General features: G+C 33.9%; 2 long non-coding RNA genes across 2 annotated transcripts in view; both read right to left on the bottom strand.

Moving 5' to 3' along the window:
- Positions 1 to 19,294, bottom strand: part of LOC140749232 (uncharacterized) — a 467,169-nt gene that overhangs the window by 423,302 nt on the left and 24,573 nt on the right. The gene's annotated exons all lie outside the window — the stretch shown is intronic.
- Positions 5,851 to 6,945, bottom strand: LOC140749109 (uncharacterized). Its single transcript, XR_012103025.1, has 3 exons — positions 6,535 to 6,945; positions 6,309 to 6,435; positions 5,851 to 5,972 (listed from the first exon to the last, which is right to left on the bottom strand). It is a non-coding gene; the product is annotated as an uncharacterized LOC140749109 (long non-coding RNA).

Here is a 19,294-nt window from a genome sequence, read left to right as displayed (position 1 = left end):
AAATTCTAAATATTTTGCGGGTAAAAAATTGTCTAAGTGACTTTATCAACAAATATTTAGAATTTTTTGAGAAAAAATTCTAAATGTTCTGTTTATTTCATCAAAAGCTACTTCAGATGAAATTACTCTAAGCTTATAAAAACGGATAAAATTAAAAATAGTTGCCTTTACATTTTTACATTTTACAAACAAGCATGAGCTCGAAAATTTCAAATTCCCGACTTGCTTTCCTAAATTTACTTGTTTCCATATATTTATTAAACCTACCTAGAAACTAGCTTAGCAAAAAAAATCTAAGTCTATGCTAGAAACTTATCCGAGATTTGATCCCTTAAGCTTTATTTACGTAGGACGATCAATTTCGGCCTTTATGTCCTGAAGACATATGACTATCTGAAAGCTCCTCTTTTATTTAAAAAGGGCTCTCGTAAGCGGTCGTTGAGGGGAAATGGGTATTGTCCAGTGCAAAGCTCCGCCGGAAACAATCAGTCCCCGTAAGGAACTCTCTCAAACTAACGGGATCGTAAAAGAAAGCGTCGCTAATTGTTTTCTTTCCTTTTTTTTTATTTTAACCCGAAATAAAATAGAGACAATGAATGAAAAAGATGTTTATAACGATAAAAGTAAAGGAAACTATTTTATTACTATTATATTTTTTCCATATTACACCATATACCTTTTAACTTCTTATATGTTATTATTAATAACAATTGAAAAATATTAAAAATAATAACGCAAATAAATCAATTTTTAAATATATTAATTCAAGCACACAACTAGGTACGTTGTGAGAGAGACCCGTTTCCAACTATAGACCCTAAAAAGCGCTAGTCTCGAGAAATTAGGCAAATTCTTATATGAAAAGATTCAATAATCCAATGTTAACTGTATAAATAAAGTAATGCATAAGTAGTGCGAATAATAATAAAATTAAATCACTGTATGCTAAACCTGAATCTCCACAATAATCCGTAGTTTCGCATGCTTTATACAATAAGTAACAATAAACATAAGAACGCGGCCACACCAGGCGTATGGTTTTCAGCTACTTACATGTATTTTTGGTGAATTTACAGACTGTTTATACTACGCGTATAACATACTTATATTCTTTGCGGTACGATATTTGTAGCTTATATAAACCCCAAACAAGCCTAATTCTAGCTTACAATCAAGTCAGTTACTTCAATCAGATCAATCACTTCCAGCTATCTCATATGCCGCCAAATCCAGATAGTATAGAATATGTTAATGTCCAAATAAGACAGGACCTAAAATTTTCTGTATACTGATTCTGATACTGTTGCGGCGTTACTATCAATGACCAACTTAAAACACCTTATCTAAGTCTGCCTTTCATGTCTGATGTACTTAAGTACATAGCTGGTACAGCTGATTTTCCGCAGTCAAACCTCGAAATCTGCATAGTGTGACCGCGCCCGAAAGATAATCCCGGAGCGAGAACTGCACGGCATCCGTCGCTTATTTACGACAGACTTACGAGTAGAACAACGAGATCCGGCAATATAAAGCCTTTAAAGAAACGAGACAGTGCAAATGCGTTCAATTTCAATTCCACTCTCTATTTAAACAAATTCCTCTGATACATTATTATGTATTACGCTTCCTCTCAAACAACAAATTATTATAGTCCGCGCCAAACTGCTAGCCCGCTCTGAAGTTGTTGCGAACAGTATCCTTACCATGAGTTTTTACCATAGAAAAGAAAAGCAAGTAGAAGTGGTAAGTACGAGCGAATGTATCGGAACCGTTTTTTCTGTTCCATGGTTTTTACGTTTTGACAAATATGACTGTTTTGGTATTTGTTTACGTATATGCCTGTACAATTTCCAATCAGCGCCCCTAGCGGATTATATCAGAACTTGGATATTGTATAGGCCAATACGTAAACAAATACCAAAACAGTCATATTTGTCAAAACGTAAAAACTCATGGTAAGGGTACAGGTGTAGTCATACAATTTGCTATGGCGACGCGATTCATTTCTTTATTCGGAACGGACTAGCAGTTTTACGCGTTCTATACCTATTTACGTAAAGGACCCTATTCCTGTCACGCGGGTTTGAAACCGCGTTCTATTCTGCTCCGCATGCGTGTTGCCTGCGTCCTATCATATCATGGATAGTTATCCTATAATGTAAGACATACACCCGTAAATGTGACAACAGAAAAACGTACGGCGCAAAGAAACTATAGCAGGTTTCACGCATGCGACATGTGACTCGCGCGGGCTTAAACCCGCGTGACGAGAAAAGGGTTCTTATGCTTAGCACGGTTCTTATGCTTACTACGATTAAACGCACGCGTTTAAATGCAAGTCTCAAAGCGCAAAAATACACATTGTAACACATTGTTTTCTATACAAGCGCACGCACTATTTTTTTTTCAGTGACTGATTCAAAAAACGTAAATTGTTACATTTCGATCGCGACTTGTTGAAGCTTACAGCTGCTCGGCTTGATTTTGAAAAGACAGTTTGTATTTTACTGCAAATTATTTTAGTTATGGCCTATAACATAAAGTTTATTTACTTAGTAGCAGAATAGTGTCGGTGAAGAATTGAGATAAAACATTGTAGCAATGGAAACGTAATAAACGCTGAACTCGCTGCATTAAAATTTCTCTTTGACGCTGAAGATTGTTATTTCATGTTTAAATTTAAACAAAATTAGCATAACTACATGAACAAAGTACGGTAATAAACACTAATAAACAGCAATATACATTTCGAGAAGACAGCGAGAAAACTTTGGATTAAAATTGATAATATCACTTACGTCGTTATTTCGGAAATAGGTGAAAAAAAAACATTTATATTAAAATTGGGGAATTGCAGGAAAAACAACCCACAATGCTTAATACGTAATTACAAAATAATCATAATGCCATTGTAATTACAAACACCAAACGAAGCGCTCTGATGTAATCCAGAGTAAATGTTGGAATAAATTGAAAACTTTGTACAAATGATTCAATCACAGATAATTTGTTTTACACGTGGACATCAGCAAATAAATTTAGTGACTGTATAATTTTGTCGCGGAAATGTTACTGTCAGTGCAGAACCGCACTAATTTGTTAACCAAATGATATGATAGTATTAAACTTCACTCACGTCCGCTACAGGACGATGTTGTGGCCATTATAGAGGTATCAATACAGTATAAAACTTTTAAAGTTTCAAACTAGTAATAATATGAAACACATATTATGTACAGTCAAATTAAAGTTTGGTATTCAGTACCGCCCAAGGATATATTTAACAGACTTCAAGCTTTCACTTGAAGTGAGTGGTACCTAAAATAGATTACGTATTCTTTGTTTCTCTTAAGATAATATGAAACTTCCTCACCTTGCCTGAAGTCAACACAGCAGCGACCATCGTAAGATTGATTTTTATTGCTTATCTTAGGTGGGCTCAGTATAATAAGCTATGAAGCGATGATTTTTATATGAAGGGATGTAGGATCTACGTATGCGAGCTACGGATTGCGACCGGTGTCGATATGACATTTTCATAACATCGCATATTCGCTTACCTTTGACGTCACACACCGCTCAGCTACCTCACACAACTCTAGTGAAAAAGAAAAAGCCTAGAGGTGCTCTATATTCAGATATGGGTATCGACAGAGTTTCGGACTATTCCAAATTCCAAATATTCCAAAATTCTCCTTTATATCCCCATCGTGAAATTTGACAACTTTCGGATTCGCTTTTTGTGCCCGAAACAGACAACCGTAATTTCACTGAACTATGAAATATTCAAAACTTTTTCTTATTCCCAGCTTAGAAATAAACCAGGGCTCACACCAAATTTTTAATCAACTGACTGTACTTTGGTTACGTTTAAGTACTTCTACAAAATTATCGTGTTACAATGTTATGTAATTGTCTATCATTAGATATATAGAATATTCGTACATATAATATCCTACATTTATTATTCTCATGTTTCGTGTAAATAATTGCTCATTTCTTACAGTAGGTTACATAATTGAACTTCAAAACTCTGATAGCAAGGACTTAGAACAAAGTTGATACCTGTTATCAAATTATAATTCAGAACAGAGGCCGTAACGGGCACACTCTAATTAACAATTCCTTTAAAATAATTCCGTAGCTAAAATCACTTTTGTAATCACGCCTCGAGATTCAAAAGTCGCTTAAGCCGTTAATCTATTTGGCGGCGTAAAATTTAATGAAATACCTAATCAATTTTGGTATTTTAAGGTGTTTCAATGTTGCTTGTTTTGTAACAACAAAATGTAATTTACGTCACTTGTCTTTGAATTAAAGTGCTTAAAAGTCAAGAGCAAATTAATTTTATAAGAAATTTTACATCAATCACAGCAACATTTTAGACGTAAAATAATTTATTATTAATGATTCAACAGCCAACACGTTAACTTTTCATTTTACTACGTCATTGATATTTCAACTTTGATACTAGAATTTGCGAAATTAAAATACGTAAAATGGCTAACTATTTTATTTGACGTCACGAATTCCGCGGTAAAAACACAAAAGTTGGTTCAGTATTTGTTCCTCCCATTCTGCTAGCGACACCTCAATCTATTTCAGTATTCATTTGGAACGACACCGATTCGACCTGATTTTTCACCTGGACTGAACATTTATAGATACACGAAGTACGGGGAGTACTGCAGTACCTTTAGCATGAGTTAGCAATTTATTATCATAGCTAGGTTATATATAAAAAATATAAACTAAAACAAATTATTTTAAAAATACGGAGACTTTAGGTACAACTTCCAAAAATCGAGATTTTATTTAATGAGACAATAATGTTCATTTCGAAGAATGAATCAATTTATGACAATTTTTCGGATATGGACTTATTTTTTTACGCTATGTAATAACAAAACCCATAAATAAAACACACTAATGCGTGGGGAACCCTAACGTAATCTCCATATATCTACAAAAAATCTTACCTTCAAATTCCAAATTGCTCCGTGTGAAGAGATTACCATAAAAAGGTCCGTTACATGGATTTTGACCTTTGATATCGGGAATTCCTTTTGAGGTAGAGGAATATGCCCTTGTATCGGAAACAATCCTTTGTCCTCCAAACCTAAGAGATGATAAAGGGCGGCTCGGAATCTTAAATGTCGTAAGAGCGGTGAATCTTCTTTGATATATACAATGAAAACTGAGATCTCAAGGGACCTAACATTTTTATATTATTTATAGAGGTTTCTCATTTACTGAATTTGCTAAATAAGCAAGTTTCAAACGGCTGTTCCTTTATATTTTAATTTTATAATAATACAATACATTTCTTTTTTATAATATTATTCAACTATCAAACGAAGGAAAACATTGTGAGGAAACCTGGATACCCAAGGATAAATAGTTTTCAAAGGTATGTGAAGTCTACCAACTTGCACTTGGCCAGCGTGGTGGACTATGGCCTAATCCTTTTCATTCTGAGAGAAGACCCGTATCCAGTAGTGAGACAATAAAGGGTTGATGATGATGATGAAACGAGCTTGCAGCCCAACTGACGGTAAGCGGGTACTGCCGCCCATGGAAATCGATAATCAACCCCAGATAAGATTAGATTCCTACCTGTGGTGGCTTCAAAGCGAAACACAGCCCTTAACAATGCTGTTATTAGACAGAAATAGGTTTGTCGATAGTGCCTCCGGACTCTGGAGTCGAAATACAAAGTGTAAACCTGTAAACCTAGATTTCATACAAAGCTTAGGCTATAATTATTTCGTTCCGGTATCAAACGCCTACAAGGTGCGGGCTTTAAATACCGGCCACCATACTATCAGCTCTAACCCGGATCCCGAATCTATGGAACCCGATCAGCTCCGGATAAATTGTGGTACCCGTCCTATTGCTCAGCTGCTTTCAGGGGCAGCTTCAGGTACAGCGCCACGAAGTGTTGGAACAACCTGCCTCCTCCTCTTCGTAGCCTGAAATCATTAGGGAGTTTTAAATATAAACTTAAAAATTTACTACTTAAAGAACAAATAAAATAATATTGCCTATTTGGCTTATCTATTAGAAGTACAGTAAAGAACAATAACATTATATATTCACTCACACACACATGCACGTAAATAAAATATCAATACATTCATACATATTTCCCTACATTTCATTTTAGAACTTTTACTTCATTAATTAATTGAGGATACTACTTGTTATTATTGTTTACTTATGTAGGCTATTATTGAACAATACAATGAGACCATATAATTTTTAATATAATTATCTCAAAGCGTAGTCTAATTTATATTTTAACTTACCTATAGATTGTGGCTCATAGACAGGGAGGCAGGGTTCCAATGTTCGACGTGGTACTAGTATGAACTGGCAGCTCATCATGTTATCGTCGATACTGTAGGTACGAGTACATCAGGCTCGATTTGTTTCCTGGAAATAATGATAGGTAGTGTTCCATGACGCCTTGTATAATTTTTCGTTACACACAAATTTAAAATTTACCGTTAATAATAAAATGGAGGTACTTACCGCGATACCTGAGTGTCTCACGTGTCGGAAATACACAGTAAATCGTGTTAATACGGCACCATTAGCAAGCACGCGGACAGCCGTCCGATCAACATTACGCCACGGGGCTAACTGAAAATCAGAGCCAAGACGCAGTCTACCTGCTCATGGCATTCGCTGAGTTTGTCCCCTTTCACGTTTGTTGCAGCACATAGAAGTTTAGTTATGTATTGTATTTTTATTATTGTTATTTTTTTTTTACTCTTACATTTTTATAAGGATTCTTTCTTATTTATATACTTATACATATTGTCTTATTTTTAGTAACTAGTTTTATAACCGTGCTTTTTTTAATTATTTTGTCTATTTGCAATTGTACTGTGTGTTGCAATATGCTTGAATAAAGTATTTTCTTTCTTTCTTTCTTTCTTTCTAATTGAAAGGTGATACGCTACATGCTCCCAATTTCCCTGTATACATTTACCATACTGCAGACGAAACAGAATGCTCTCTAATTACTTCGTTTCCATTGTACTATATTTGTAAAAGATTTCATAATATTTTCTATGCATTGTTGGTGTTTTGAATTCTATTATAGTTCTTCCCTGAATTTGACTATAGTTTCATTATAATCTACATGTGAAATAATACTGCCACTATAACAAAGACAAAGAAAAACATTAAGCTGTAACCTGACAAGGGAAAATTATTTGCCTCATTTGATGTTGTAATTCATGCTAATAGGTATTGTAAAGTTTACACAAATGTCTACTATAAAAGGTCTTGGACTTGAAATGTTTGTTAAAATGTTTGAAAAAGGTGCTATCTATAGAACCTATCACGCCGTGGAATCCTTAGAAATACCCGATACCATTCCCGATACCTTTTATCAACGGAACTAGGAATATTATTGTCAATAGTAAAATTCGCTTTGTATATTTTGAGGCAAACAATAATAAGACATAAATCAACACTTTAAATAATTTCATCAGTATTGTCGCTGATAGCAATGTGTACCAGATATTTCAATTTATTCACATCGAATCAAAAATAATAACGTAATGATACCACCATTTAATTAATAAACTTAATGAAAATTTACTTAAATGTACTCAATGAAATTAATTCAAATAAAACACGTATCAAAACGTCACTTGCATCGAATAAATACATTTTCAGATATGTCGGGACTGCTATCAACATACGATTGTTCTTTTCGTGTCCATTTTAATTCAATTACAGTCGTCATTCTGTTCTCGCGATACGTGACACCACTCAACGTGACAAATTAATTTGTTTATTTACTGTAAAACAAGTGTGTAAAATTGGTTTCATTTTCATTATTTCAATCTTTTAACGCATAAGACTTACACATGATTCGTAGAATTCTACGACGGTGACATGTCGCGGCACGACGCCGTGTCGTGGATATCTACACTGTAAAAGACAATCCATCTCCATACTAGGATTTACCGTAACTTTCTTATACGCAAAAGAAAACTAAACGATCACTCCAATCAAGATAATTTTAATTCATCATTCCTACTTTACCTAGAATTGAATCCGCAACCTCTTTACGAAAGGCTAGCATAATGAAAATGCACGTAGATTAATAAAAAAATATTTTATTGGAATATAAAACAGATTTGTCACAGCTCAGTTTTCCACTGTGTTATTTTTGCTGGCGCTTTACCTATTGAATTTACATGCACCAGCCGCGCTTTCATCCCTGTCACTTCATGCATATGGATGGCTTTATGCAAACTACTACTGCGCCTTTCATTGGTTAATTTTTTTATGCAACTTTAATATTGGTAATTTAATGTAGCAGTGATGACTATTTTAAGGTAAACAATATTTTTTCATTTTTTGCGAGTAATTTGTACTTTATCTAAAATAATGTTGTTTAGTTTATTTAAGATACTATAACGCCTTTTGTGATATATACCTATAAGTTTTGATAAAACAAGATCAATAAAAGTGACGCATTATGTAAATCAACTGAGAATTATGAAGGCTACGTAGCTTTATGAAACCCTTCATAATTACAAATACCTAAAAAGAGTTAATTCTAGTAGGAGAGAAGACTTTTATATTTAGTAAGATTTTACCTAGTATACGGACATTTCTTCAGATATATTTTTTAAGTGAAATCTTTTTCGATATTCTATCGAGAGAAAGTATAATAAACCTATGTTTTATCGGACGTCATGTATTCAATCTGTGTATTACTTTACAGGCTAATACCTACAAAACTCTTATTCTTTATAATACAGTAGCAAACGAGTATTCAAGCCATCTGATAGTAAGTCTCAAATAAACGTCAGTAATTAATCTCAGATTAGATTATAGTCCTGCCTTAGATCGGCAGCATCTGCCACAGACGCGTTTCTACCCCTGAGGACTAATTTAGAACGTTTCCAATTAGCCGAGACGAGGGCGAGATACTTGTCTCCCTTATTGCTTATATGTATACACTTAATATGTACTGTAATACTAAAAATAGTACTAGTATATACTCATATCGTATAGATGCAATTAAATACGTAGATGTTACATGTTGCGTTCAACGTCTTGTTCGAAGTTGCCAGTAAACTGTGTCGTAGTTCTCGAGAATTTTTCCGCAAAGCGCTTGCTTACTCCGAGCGCACTTGAGCTGTGGAGTCGACAAATATATTTTCGTGAAAGTTTCTAGTACCGCCGGTTAGTTCTAATCTTAATTTACAGTTCTAGTTGCAGTAGGTACTTGTAATAGTTCGTTCAGAGAAGTTGTTCGGCCGCACTGCGCTTAGCCTTCAGGTGAAGTCCGTTCTTTCCTATTTCTGACCTTTTGGCAAAACTTTTTACGGGTACAATAAATATTAATGGACTTCTGAAAGCATTAAAAATCCCGGTCACGAACTTCCCAAATGTTCTCTAAGAAAGTTTTAAACAATTATAATTTTAAATCATCTACGAACCGATGGCTCGTAATAACAGAATTAGAAAGTTATTTTATTAGACTTATATTTTTGTATATACAAATTAATGTTACGAAAATTCATTTTGTTTTACCATAGGTGCGACACCTGATACCATTGTATATTACCTTGTGTAAAAGGTGACAAATATATTTAAATTACACGTAAGTACGAAAAATCAGGACTACCTGAGATTCGAACCTGGACATCCGAAGTGTTAAGCCAAATTTACCAGCAGATATATTCCAAAAATACAATTATAGATTTTAAGACTTCTACCAAAGTCTAGTTACGATACAAGAATGTCCTTGTTTGTACTTCCAACAGAATTGCGCTACGCATTGTTTCATTATACCTAACCTACCCCACTTGTATAATATGGAATGTTTCTAGTTTAAAATTATGATACCACTTGTAAGTTTGTTGGGGAACCACCAAAGTCACTCGAGTATATCGCGGTCAGTATGATCTACGTTCAAAGTTTCAAACTGAAGATTTAATTATAAAGCCACAGCAACGACGTGATTAGTATGACTACAGTACAAAAGTACACACAGAACCCTTAACACTTTATTATCGAACAGTTAGTCCAGTTAGTCTAAGTTTTGCCACTATTTACCTGAATGACGCAATAATTACCTTGCTAATGTTTAAAACAAAGCGTTCTGCAAAGTTATACAATAAAAATATCTATTTCTCTACATGTTATACAGTTTGTGTTCTTCATTGTTTATAAGTGGATCCAGCAGGAATATCAAAATTTTACTTTTACACTTGTAAATTCTGAGGTGGGCTAGAGCACAAGTCAACTCACACGGTCTTATCTGGAAGATTAAATTCGTGGTAAAATTTTTGCAAAGGGAGATCTCCAAGAACAAAATAAAAAAATAAAGCCTATTCTAGTTTCTAGTGTGAGCTAAACATTATTAGGGCATCTATAATAATACTAAGTAAGTACGTAACTCCTGTATTTAGCGATAAATAATTCATATTCATCAGTGTTAACTTGACTACCCAGTAGCTATACAAACGTTAACTATCTTGAATAGCGCGCCATCCAGTTAACTGATTAATATTAATTAGTATCGGCACGAATAGTTGGACAAACTAGAACGTCGTCAAAGGGACTCGCCTAATTTGATTTCAGCGTTCGATGACCGCAAGACGCTTGTTCTACATAGTTGCTATTTGTATATACAATACTATAGGATATTGGATCTTGTTCCCAATTCATGTCTATGAATGCAACTGTCAGTGTGATCCGCTGTCATACGTTATCTGTATGCTGTTGTCAATGGAAAACCAAATCATCCTAAATTCGAATCGCGTTTTTACAAAATTCATTTTGTGGAACTGTCTATAAAGTCCGTTTTGGTTATATTTGAAAATTGAAAATAATCATAATATTATATTTTATTAATATTTTGAAGGTGGTAGAACCCTCTGTGGTTCGACTCCGGCGGCACCACCGCCACACCTATTTCTACCTAATAAAAGCAGTGTTAGGCGCTGCTGTGTCCCGTTTTGAAGGGTGTGGTAAGGTAGACAGACTTTTCTGAAGCGTTCCAGCTTAGTCCTCAGGGGTAGCGGCGCATCTGTGGCCGACCTCAGGTAGGAATATCTAATCCTATCTGGGGTTGATTACAAATGTCCATGGGCGGCAGTAGTCACTTACCATCAGGTGGACTGCATGCTCGTCTGCTACTCTTATATTATAAATTAGAGATGATGGGTAGGTATGTGACTCTTCAAAAAAGGTGCAAAAAGAGAAAGCCGGCGACTCATTGGTGACTTCTCTAGTGTTGCAAATATCCATAGACGTCATTGACTACCTACTTTCCATTAGGTAGCAAGTCTGCTTCATCGTTAGTTCCAACTACAAAAAGAATTCAACCATTTATGTAGTAAGTAAATCTAAAATAATAGAAATGTTAACATTAATGAAAACTATCAAGAAAACCACATAAACATTATTTTCATGAAATGCGAGAATGCAGCGAGTTTATATGGTACGGTTTTATCTCACTCGTGTGTTCTGCAACTTAATGCGTTTCCGGACATCGTGAAACATAGCGCGACGATGCTCTGCATTAACAATTTTCTTCCGTGTTTAATGGTACCTAAATGCATGTACGAATCTACATATCATGCTGAAGTATATATAACGATTTTGGTACACTGCGCTAAAGAGTAGCCGTTAATAGTAATTAATTCTGTGACGACTTACCGCTATTCGTCAAGAGATGGCGCTACTCGTTCCTAAAACATGCTATCGAAGTTTTTTCAACATCTTGTACATATACAAAGCTGCAAACTGAGACCGTCGGAGCACGGCCCCGGGCATGATCACCTAGCCCGGCAGAAGATCTCCCTTTGCCAAAATTCAAAATATTATTCTTTCAAAAATATTATATGCAATTTTTCACTTGTACCTACTTAATGTATTAATAAAAATGTTTGGTTAATTTTAACAATTACATGAATTTTCAATATAAACTATTTTATGCAAAAATTGAAATATTTAAAACCGCAATTAATTCCCAAACTTAATCTGCTCATGTTGATGTTCTCTGTGAAATCGCACCCGTTTAGTTAGGAAATTAGATACTACTAAGATAAAAACAAGGCTATTACATCATAAACAACACAAATATTGGTCTAGAAGTGTGGTAGATTTCAGAAGATCCAATAATACGCGACCGTCGTAAAACACGTTCACACTTGACACGAATTCTACATTCTCCAGATGGTTTATTCAAAGGGTAAGTAGAGCTAAGTAGACGTATGAGCTATGTAGACGTGCTAGGGAGTCTCCTTTCTGCTCGCTTAGTGGTTAGGTGGTAACCATAACATTTTAGCTACACCTATTTCTGCGTAAAAACAGCTGTGTTAAGCGCTGCTGTTAATCTTGTAGGGTGTGATAAGAGAGATAAATAAGAGCTGTCAGATGCTCGAATGCATCTGTGGCCAACCTCAGATAGGAATCCAATCTTATCTCGTCTGCTACTCCTATATTATCAAATATTTCAATATGTCATGCAAAAGAGTCTAATGCAATGACCCCAACACTTATATATAGGTACTACAATATGTTTTTAAATCCTTCATCATTCCTGAAAGTAAAATGGTTACTTTCCATATTGATTAAGTAAGTTTGCTTAGCCACAACTTATTAACTGAAGTGACATAGTACGAAGTAAATACCTAAGTATATAAATGAAATATGATTGACGTATGTTATTCGAGTTGTATGTTCGATTCCCCAAATGCATTAAATTAAATAATATAAGCCTATCTTTGTCTTACATATTACATAAAAACTTTCACAAACACTACGAAAATGTACGAACATTCGCATACAAGGCAAGGCATTGTATTAATCAGGAACTATGCGGTTCTTTAACCCGGACCTGAAAAGGGTTCCCATAAATAATGATTTATCGCATACCAAAATACGGTAAGCGTGATCTCTGTGAAAACAATTCAACGGAATGCTTTTAGCTTTAAAGCGGAATTTCTCCAAACAACGATTCGCTTGAAATCAGGGAAGTACAAAACAATCGTCTCTAAAGTTCAGTCTTTAAATGGGACGCTGCATCGGGAAGTAATCAATTGAACTGGTTTGTATAAGTAACAACTTCGCACTTCGATACTGGTCTAATTCGATTAATTTAGAGTTAACAGTTTATTCACATCACTAATTTAATTTAAGTTATAGGAATTTAATCGGATTACTCGTTTTCGTGTTTTGTAGTACCTACTCGTATAATAGCTATTTATCTCGACTATAGCAGTTAGGTAATTTGGCCTTTATATTTTCAATTGGCCGCCTATGTATGTTACACAGTATCTCTTACCGTTTCTTCTCCACCAAAACAAATTACTTCAAACTTTGATGGTTTTTCTTAAATATACTCTGAAATATTACTAAGTATAGCGACAATATTAAAGTCTGTATCACGATTATTAAGCTAAACTATTATAATTCATCGTGCAATTAATAATTTCATTTCAATATCACTAATTAATGCAATAACACAGTGGTGCTTCATCATCGAACTTCGTAATTAAGCTGCGTATTTCATACGCAAATACAAAAACCAAACCAAGGCACCTATAGATTATACCTACTTTTTTATAATATAGGAGTAGCAGACGAGCATGTAGTCCACCTGATGGTAAGTGGCTTCTGCCGCCCATGAACACCTGTAATCAACCCCAGATAGGATTAGATATTCCTACCTGAGGTCGGTCACAGATGCGCCGCTACCCCTGAGGACTAAGCTGGAACGCCTCGAAAAAGTCTGTCTCCCTTATCACACCCTTCAAACCGGAACATGTTGTGTTCCGGTTTGAAGGGTGCCTAACACTGCTGTTATTAGGTAGAAATAGGTGTCGCGGTGGTGCTTCCGGAGTCGAACCACAAAGGGTTCTACCACCTACATACGTTCAAGCATCGAACATTCAAGGAATTATTTATCAATCGTAAAATACTTGTACGAAATAAAGAAAAAACATAAATAATATATTTATCAAAGGCTAATATTTCTGTAATTAACTAGCCCAAGTCTTCTGATTACGCCGTTTGACGGGTCCCTTCGTCAGCGCCTTCAAAGCCTTTACTACTGAACTCATTTCTGCCTTCAAATTAAGCTATTCACCAAGCTAGATACATATATACTAATCTACTTTATTGATCTTATTCTTGATGTACACGTTTTAATTAACGTCGAGACTATTTTGCGGGAGATAAATGTACATGTAGGTATGTAGGTACTCGTACATGTAAATAAATGTACGAGTACTATTTCAGAATGTTCCGTCAAAAGATTTTCCTATTTCAAAAATGACCCAATCGTTACACACAAATTCAATCAAGACAAACAATTTTGAAAATGTAGGTACTATAAAAAGATTTTGCCACCGCGCAATATTTATTTTGATCTTTAAAACAATAAAAGGCATATTGTTAAGAAATGTCCATTAAAACAATCGTTTATATATACTAATTCATTGATGTAAAAAAATATCAACTGGACTCTACTGGACACAAATGACAAAAAAAATGCTCACAGTAACAAATTATTTATTTACTAACATGGTCTAAATAAAATTTCTTCCCTTTATATTTTCTAAGAAATACGGTACAAAAGGGCGGGGCGTAAATAGTAAAACATAAATAAATCATCTACGTTATACTTTATAAAAATTGCGTGCTCCAGGAAACGTTTTCCATATATGAATATGGTCCATAAATTGAATTGAAACCAATTGCATAAGCAACAGTATCTGGGTGTGTAGTGGTACCAACAACAAAATAAATCAACACTAAGTAGATTAAACACGGCAATTTATTTAGAAATAACAATTTATACTACTCTGGACACTTAATCTCATAACTTTCTCCCATAATCTCCGGGGGCTCTTAGTCATAATGAGAAGATTAAAAATTCTGGCTGCAGTAATTGCTTAAACACTTAAAACAGATTTTCTTTACGGAGCCCACCGAAAATGAATTTGTCTGGCCTTATTTTATTTATAACTGACTGTACGCCAATTTGTAATCCAAAATCTAATTATATTTCTGCGGATTTCCTGACATGGGTACATCAGCCTTAAATTAAATTTTAAGTCTAAGATCCAAATGCATGTTTTACAAAATTTTACATCCACTTAAATACTTTTTAATTAAAACACTTGATATACTAATTACATACGAGTTTAAGACATAAGCAATGAACAATTATTTATGAAAACGATTACGGTAGGTTACCTACCATATATAAATTAATGCTATATTGAACATAGATGTACACTTAACGACTTTTAATTTAACTTCTATATTTAGCAGCATTTTGACCAAATGATTGAAGAAAGCTAAAAAAATCTAATAAAAATTTCAGCAACAAAGGTGAGTTTACCATATTTCACATAATAACCGATATGTCAATAACTGCGTACGCAATCAAATACATACTTCACAAACATTTCGATATTGCCCGAATTTATCAATGAAAGCAATTTCCAATAAATAGGCGGCCAATTTTATTTAATCCGTGTATCGCAATTTATTTTGATTTCAATGCTTGTCATACTTGACGGTTTTTAAACCTAATGAGAAAAACTCTGTCCAAATGGAATTTGATGAATCGGGACAATATAAAAATATTCAATATCGTTTATATGGTAATATCGTTATATAATATATCACTGATCACAACAAGTCCTACACTTACCAACGTGAAAACTATAAATACAGGGCTCTTACAACATCAGTGATAGATTTTAAGTATTAAGCATACAAATTCTTTCCGATAATATATACAGAAAAGCGAAACAAATTCCTACTTACATAGAGAGATACTCTTCCAGAAGGTCAAATTATTTTACAACTGCGTTAATATTGTTCCTATAAATTAACCATCAAGCTACACTTCTTCAAGATTTACAGTGATACTATCATTATATTAACCCAATAATATTAAAACAGAAGAATATCATATTATTAAATTAAAAGCATAATTATTTCATCTATTGCATTCTATATTTAACGTTTAGTATCAGTGTTGAACGGATTCAACCACACTATGAATCTAGTCTGTTTACATCAGCGCCACTGAATAATCAAAGAATTGTATTGGGAATTAATTGAGGGCTATGTATCCACGGTGGATTTCCATTTAACCAACGATTGATGAATAATAAAATTGCATTTACCTCTCTCAATTTGCATAAATCTTTTAAATATTCATGATTTAACTTTTAGCGTTTTCCACTATCAATCTGCCAGTTTTATTGTAAGCTACTGCATAATTCATATTTTATTTATTCTAATATCAATTTAGTTTAAAAGTTTTATTTTTTTTGTTTAAATTATATTTTTGTATATATTGTATATATATTAGTTAGAATTTGTAAATATGGTTGTAATTTTTTAAAGACTGATTAAACAGAATATTATAGATAATAATAAATAATAAAATTATTATAATTGATTATAGAATATTGAAATGAAATGAAATGAAATGAAATATATTTATTTTGTATAGGCCAACGGCGGCACTTACAAATTGTCAGTTACAATATTTTCTTAAACTACTACCGGATCGGAACGCGACCTCTACTGAGAAGATCCGGTAAGAAACTCAGTGGGTTTGTCTTTTTTAATTTTAAAAATAATTATTCTCTTTTTAATTTTTTTTTAAATGCCATTATTTTTACATATAATTAATAAAGCATTAGCTCCAGTTACTTGCTTTACATTTATCTAAAAAAAAAGAAGTTTGTTCAGCAAGTACATTAGCAAAACATTTTTGTGATAAATTGGCCTAAAGTAAAATAATACCAATTTAGTTTTTTACAACACTGTAATTGATATTAAAATATATAGTTACTAAAATAAGTAATGAGAAAGCCATGTTATTATTAATTGTTTATTAAAGAAAGTTAGCATTAAGTTTCATAGCCTTGTTATAGCCGTGCTTTGTTCTCCTTTAAGATTGTAATAGAAATCTAGAGTAGGTAGGAAAGGGATCAAATAACTAGGATAATGAATTCAACATTCATTATGCACGAATAAGTGGTAATCAGCTAGTGAATTTCTACACATAAAGACATTTTTTTTTTTTAGTATATAGGAGTAGCAGACGAGCATGCAGTCCACCTGATGGTAAGTGGCTACCGCCGCCCATGGACATCTGCAATCAACCCCAGATGGGATTAGATATTCCTACCTGAGGTCGGCCACAGATGCGCTGGTACCCCTGAGGGCTAAGCTGGAACGCCTCGGAAAAGTCTATCTCCCTTACCACACCCTTCAAACCGGAACACAGCAGCTCCTAACACTGCTGTTATTAGGTAGAAATAGGCGTGGCGGTGGTGCCGCCGGAGTCGAACCACAAAGGGTTCTACCACCTTCCAAACCATATAACCATATTATACCATAAAATTTTAATCCTTAAAGTATTAATTTAATAATTAGTAAATATATAACTATAGTAAATAATAATTAGTAGTCCGTCAATTTTAAATTCATACCACATTGTACTTCTATCACGGAGTATGCAGTCTTCTGTAGGACTACCATGAGTTTACAAAAGTATTACTCGCTAGCGACTGCGTAAAATAAATGTATGAAAAATTGTACAGCGCCTCTGGTGGTTACTTGTAGAACTAAAATCCGTAGTGACGTAACTCGATACGTAAAAAACCTATCGAAATCAAATCGCTAGCGAATGTCATTATGATCTATTGCCATACAAATTCGGTCCCATGAATCATTAATTAGACAGACGTTGTCAAGAAATACCGTAACGATAGTAGTTATGTTATTCACTAGCAAAATGACAATAGTTTTCTATTTACCATTTCTATAGTGGCGTTTCTATGCCAACTCATGGTAATGCTACTGTTTACGGGTAACTTACGTTACAATAAAAATATACGCTTATCTTTATAAAGACAACACAAGTAAACTTGTATAGGTGAATATATAAAACATAGACAAATATAGATATCTCACCGCCTTGTAATTGAAGGAAGCCATTAAATGGCTTAAACGGCTACGATTGTGTCAGCCATTTAATGGCTGCCATGGTGTAATTTACGCGGAACAATGCGCAGTTAAGTGGTACAAAAACACGAAATCGAAGAAAAAGTGCGGAGAAATATCGTTTCATTAGTACATAAAAGATCTAAAAACTACATTTTTGAAATATTTTTCAAACACGAAAATATATGACAGTGACAATTTCAATTGTCACAACTGTTTACATTTTCTTGTTAGGAGTGAATAATCTTTACTAATCTATGGTATAAAAATTGTATTTGCATAAAATATCTATGAAAAGCGACCACTGGAGAGATTCCATGTGAATTACTAAGCACCTATCTACCTGTAGCAAGTTGGACCGCAATTTTATACGCTGACATTCAAATGATGTAACTATTGCCGGCGTCCCGACTCCACGTCTGCAGCAGTCCAACTCGAATATATTAAACGCACAGTTGCACACATTTGCGAGTTCTGGAAAGTTCCAAACTCATTTACCTAACCATTTCCGTTACAAATATATTTTGCTAAATTTTACATTTAATTTAACAAAACTGTGAGTGTTGTAATACTGGAATTTGAATTAGAAGTGGAAGAATGTGGGAAATTCAAATTTTAGGAGGATATAAACCTTCTTAAAAATATGCAAGTTCATAATCACCCCGCTATTGTATAAATATTAATAATGAAGAAATACTTTTGGAAAACTCTACTACGCATCTCCTTGATTCACTACTAAGTGTCCTTCTACGATTAAAAACAAACCTTTTAAAATAAAATCCCGAAAATAAAAAAGTATTCTACCTAAACAGAAAATAGTTGCACGGGAAACGCCATATAATGAGTACGGAGACACAATGTTATCAAGTTATTTTCTTCAGTCTATACTTTAAAAGATGAAAAAATAACTCGTCAGTATAGCAAAATCGTAAATATGTATGTAAACATGTTTTCTACTCAGCTACCCACCGCATCCCCGCCGCGGTCCCGAGGCGTCAAAACTTGTACTGTCGTCGTAACTTTACATCCAAAGGGTAGCGCCATTGAAACTCGTTAAGGAACAAAATGTGTTTGTTGTTTTATTTTATATACGTTTTAAAATTTATATTTAAAGCTTATCGTACTTTTCTCTCGAATAACAACTATATCTCTGAGGCATTCCAGTTTAGTCGCTACAACTTTCGTAATACCTCATAGGAATCACAAGCAATAGATGACTACATATCTATTTTTCTGAATTTTAATAAAAATACCATAACTTGACTGCACA

The sequence above is a fragment of the Epargyreus clarus genome, unplaced genomic scaffold, assembly GCF_041222505.1.
Source record: "Epargyreus clarus isolate Ecla_fem2 unplaced genomic scaffold, WU_Ecla_fem_2.2 ptg000017l, whole genome shotgun sequence".
NCBI classification, from domain to species: Eukaryota; Metazoa; Arthropoda; class Insecta; order Lepidoptera; family Hesperiidae; genus Epargyreus; species Epargyreus clarus.
Note: the sequence above shows the minus strand (reverse complement) of the source record. Positions and strands in the feature narration are given on the sequence as shown.